The following is a 5064-nucleotide window of genomic DNA, read 5'->3' on the forward strand; positions in this document are numbered from 1 at the left end:
AGGAGAGGAGAGGAGAGGAGAGGAGAGGAGAGGAGAGGAGAGGAGAGGAGAGGAGAGGAGAGGAGAGGAGAGGAGAGGAGCGCTCATTGATCAGGCTGCGTGAGGCTGCAGCGTCCTGCGGGTCTGATGGCTAATGCTGCTGCCGATTGATTTTCCCTCTCTCCGTTTGACAAGGTCAGTGGGTCACTGGGGACGCGCAGACGATTAGAGGAAGTCCTGCGACACGCCGCTCTTGTGAGTGACCCTGCTGGAGCATCGCTTGGCTTTCCCATGGCGATGGCGGAGGGATGCCAGCTCCAAGAAGGGTGAGGAGCAGCAGCAGGCATCCTAGGCCCATGCAGGCCCTGGGAGACCTGGGGCTCGTCTGCGTCTGAGCGCCCAGAGAGGGGCAGGGAGAGGAGAGAGGACCTGAACTCGCCCAGCACGCAGGGCCCGGGGCAACCACAGTGCCTGGCTGGGGGCAACGTGCGCTGGATCCCGTCTGCAGAGCGCTGGGGCAATAGCAGGAAAGGCGTCTTTGGCACGCTGGTTTCCAAGAGTTATTCCCAGCAGTTGTGCCCAAGCAAGCCTGCAGCCTCCCCACTTACGCCGTGTGCTGGTGCAGGAGAGGAACGCCGTGCTCAGCCCCAAGCGAGGGCGGCACTTTGAAACCGCACCAGCTGATTCCCAGTTGGCCTAAACTGTCCTGCCTGGCCAAAGCAAAGGTTTTCCGCTCACTCCTGCCGCTGTCCCAGCTGCAGCCGACTCTTCAGGTCAACAGGACAGACCTGGCAATCTCCGGCCCCAGACACGCGCGCTCCCTCCCGGGGTCGCCATCCTGGCACAGACCCCGACTGCCTTCCTGCCGCGGGGCAGCGCGTCCCCAGCCCCACGCGCAAGGGCACCGGCTGCCCCAGCACCCGCCGGGACACGGGACTGCCCTGCCGCGGGAAGGGGCCTCCGACAGCCYGCAGGTGCAGCGACGTCCCTGCCCAGCACGGAGCGGAGCAGGCGCGTGAGCACCAGCCAGGCGGGAGAGGAGCAGGATCCGCGGGCCGGCACCGGCRGAGAGGACGGAGCGCGAGGCTGCGGCACTGTCCAACGCTCGGCTTGGCGCTGCCGCGCTGTCCCGAGCGGCGCAGCAAGCTGCAGGCTYGGCCCGGCCACGCGTCCGCCTTCCCTCGGCAGCCAGAGCCGCGCAGGTGGGATGTTGGTCCTGTTTGCATGGAGGCTGCGCGACAGGCGCCTCGGCAGCAATGTCAGGATACAGCACTCCGGTCCTCCCGTATCTGTCCCCGTTGCCAGCGAAGCGGCAGCGACCGCGGCCCTTCCCTGTGCAGCGAGTGCCCGGCCAGCACCGCCGGCGACGTGGCGCCCCGGCATCCCCCTGACGGAGCAGCTCTCCCTGCGGGACCTGGAATGGGAGGGAGGGACGGAGCCTGGAAGAAGGCGGGGATGGCCGGGGACCTCGCAGCCTGCAACGCAGCTGGCATCCGCAGGCTCCACGTGCCACGCGGGCACCTCGCGGGAGCCGGCACTGCTGACGCAGGGCTGCAGCCGCCGCTTTGGCGGGGGACGCGTCCCCCAGAGCCCCCTCGCCACGGCAGGGCCTGCCCCAGCCTGCCCTGCCTAGAGATTCCCCCCGGCTGGGCGTGCAAAGCCGTGCAGAACGGCGCACGGCTGCTCCAGCTCCCGGGCCCGCGGCGCCCCTCGGCGCCCGCGCAGCCCAGCCTCGGCCCACAGCGCGCAGCAGCCCGGCTCCGAGCGCTGCCCCCCGGCCTCTCCCGGCTGCCGGAACGCTCCGAGCTGGATCCAGGGGACGTTGCAGGGCAGTTGCCATGCGAACAGCCTCGCTGGGAGTCACCGGGGATCCCGGGGGCTTCAGCACGCTCTCGCCACGGTAACTCCGCAAAACGGAGCGGAGCGGCACGCGTAGCCATAGGAACGTCACTTAGCGCAGTCACCTTGGCAACCGCAGCAGCACGCTCTGCTCTCGCGCAGCACGTGCGAGGCCCTGCGCGCCCACGGTCAGGGTCCCCAGCTCCCGCACCCACGCCGCAGCCCGGTGCCACCCCGGCTAGCAGGTCACGGTGCTCCGCAGGACCAGCGGGGACGGGGACACACCTCTGTGCCGAGACCCTTGCCAGCAGCTCTGCTCCGTCCGGAGTACCGCGAGAGCACTTGGAAACCATCACCGTGAGCAGAGAAGGGAGTCACACCGGCCTGGCCACAAACCCCTCTGCCCGGAGGTGTCCATGGGACGGACTGGCGTCTCTGCTACGCCCAAAGTCATCGCACCCCACATCAGCTCCTCTTACGGAGCCGGAGCACAAGGAAGCCTCACCCCAGCCCACCRAGGCAGGAGAGGAGCGCGCCTGGGGGAGGTTCACGCAAGCGTACGGCCGGGAGGAGCAAGGACATCTGCTCCCTCCACCTCCCCGCACCGTCACTGCGTGCAGCTGCAGGGAAGCGCAACCCCGGGAAGGCGGCGCAGCGCCGAACAAGTCGCTGAGCCTTAGGTCCCCAAAGCTCCCTGCGAACACCCATGTCCCACCAGTCCACGGCGACGCAGCCAGGCACGCACCCAGCCCCTGGACGTGTGGGCGACGCCGCGGCGCGGCTGACCCTGCTTGCCAGCCCTGCAGGCACGCACCTCGAGGGTGCCCCGTACCCGTGACGGCTGTGCACCGCRTCCCGGGCTGGCCCTCCCCGCTCCGGCTCGGGAGCGGCGCAACGCGGCGGGAGGCTCGAAACCCGAGCAGTGCCTCCCAGGAGCAGAAATACGCAGYGACCCGGAGAGCCCCGCTCTGAGCGGGGCTCAGCACCCTGCCGCTGCCAGGGCACGGCGCCCCTTCGGCATCGCCGCCGGCGGGGTCCTGGCACCGTCCTCTAGCTCGGCCCCACCTGCAACGGCCATCGTCTGCAGAGTGCGGAGCTGGCACGCTGAGCCCCGTGCCGAGGAGCACAAATCTGACCTGTTCCCAGGGACTCCGTGCTGCCCAGGYGCGGACGCTATCCGGAGCCGGCATCATGGGGGGCTGCCACCCCTGAAATGCATCCTGACGCTGCAGGAGCCCGCAGCACCACACAGACCGACCGGCCAGTGCCTCAACTCACCGCACGGCTCCTCCTGCTTAGCCCCTCTAATAGGATAACGCTGCCTCCATCTGTCTGTCTGGCACCGAGGCCCTAATCGCCTCTYGGCATCCCTCGCCTGGCTGCACCCGTGCCCGGCCCTCCCTGCAGCCCCCCATCCCACCCACGCAGGCAGGATCTGGGCCAGCGGCGAGGCAGGGCCGGCACAGCCACAGGCACGCCGGGAAGAGGCACCACGCAGCCGAGCGGCCACGCCGGCACAGAGCAGGGCACGGCCCCCAACGGTGCCCGGGTTCCCGACTCAGCCGCAGCCCCCCGCACAAGCTGGAGGAGCCTCCCCGCATCTCCCGGCCTTGGGTCCCTGCTGCCGCAGGGAGCGGGCTCCTTCCCCTTCRGAGTTAGGGACAAAGCCCTGCAACGGGGATCGTCTCCGCCAAGCCCAGCTCCGTGGCCCTGCTCTCATGGGGATCTGCTGTTCTGCTCCAGAACGAGGAGGGCGAATCCGGTCCTGAAGTAAGGCCAGCTCAGAGCGCTGCTTTCTGGGGAGCGATCTGCTGGAAGTGTTCAGAAACGATGCTGCCACAGCATCCAGATTTGGGCCCAGCAGAGATGCGGAGGCACCGCTGGGCCGGGCAGGACTGACYGCGTTGAGCACATGAGCCAGCAAAAGAAGAGCCCGGATAAATGACCACATCTCCGTACAAACACAGTCCAGCCCGTTGCACCCGTCAGGGCTGCCCCTGCCCTGCACCGGCAGCCGTGCTTGGGCACCCAGCACAGCCCAGCAGCCGCAGCTAGGAAGCAGCCTCACGGCACGGCAGCTCCCGGCTCCGAACCGCCGGCACGGCGCAGCGACGCCCCTGTACGGAAACACGCGCATGGCCCACGCGGCACGGCCCACGCAGCACAGCCAGCCCCTGCACAGAAACACGCAGCACAGCCCTCGCAGCTCAGCCCACGCAGCGCAGACATCCCTGCGCGGGCAGCCGGAATTTATCTGCAGGATTTACGAGCTGAAGTGACAACACAGTTCAGAGGTCCTGGAATGAAGCTGCTGGCTGGGAAAAGATCCTACTGAAGCCAGAGCCGTGCTCAGAAAAAGCCTCACTGTTCTTGCGCGTTAGCATTTATGTTTCTGTTGTTTCACCACCCGGCTTGCAAGCCCTCACCCTGAAGCCCGACATGCACTGCTTGCTGCACMCCGCAGCTGAGCCCACCTAGCGCACAGGGCGAAAGGGCCGGGTGAGGCTGGCGCTTTCTGTGCCGGGCTCCCGTGCCGGCTTCTCAGCTCATCCCTGCCCGGAGGGTGGGACTTCGCAGATGTGCGCAGGGCAAACGTCTGCAGTGAGCGAGGTTGGCAGTTCACAGCCCGTGAGCCAGGGGCAGGCGCCGGAGTCCTGCTCCCTTGCAAGCCCCAGCACTGTGTTGCACGGGCGCAAGGAGAGCGGGAGGTGGGAACACATCCTCAGGGACATGCTCCGGATATGCAGACCTGGCCCCACAGGGACAGGGTCAGCCAGACCCTCTACCGGCAGGAACCAGCTGCTACTGTGCTAGCCAGGGGCTGAGGTCCCTGCTGGGTACCAAGACAAGTCCTTGGAGAGGGAAGAGAGGAAGCTGTTCAGAGGAGCAAGCAGGACAGACAGGGCAAAGAGGCCAGCAAGGCCTACGGCTTAGAGAGGAAGCTGGGCCTCCCACCAAGCACAGAAGATGAGGCAGGTAGGGCAAGGATCAGTCGAGGCACTGAGCAGCCAGGTGAAGGACCTGCAGGGAGGTGAGCAGGCTGCACACCGCCAGGGTTGATAAAGAAGAGACTGACTAGGGCTTTGCAGAAAATCTGCAGTGACAAGAACCTAAGCGACACAAGACAAGGAAGAAGAGACAGCTGGAAACTGTGATCAAACAGATATTGGAGGAAGGTTGTCAAGATGGGGAAGGCTGGAAGCTTGTGACTTCTGGCAACAGGAGAAAACCTTCCTGTTCCACCTG

The sequence above is a fragment of the Apteryx rowi genome, unplaced genomic scaffold (genome assembly GCF_003343035.1).
Source record: "Apteryx rowi isolate R43461 unplaced genomic scaffold, aptRow1 scaffold_322, whole genome shotgun sequence".
Taxonomy (NCBI): domain Eukaryota; kingdom Metazoa; phylum Chordata; class Aves; order Apterygiformes; family Apterygidae; genus Apteryx; species Apteryx rowi.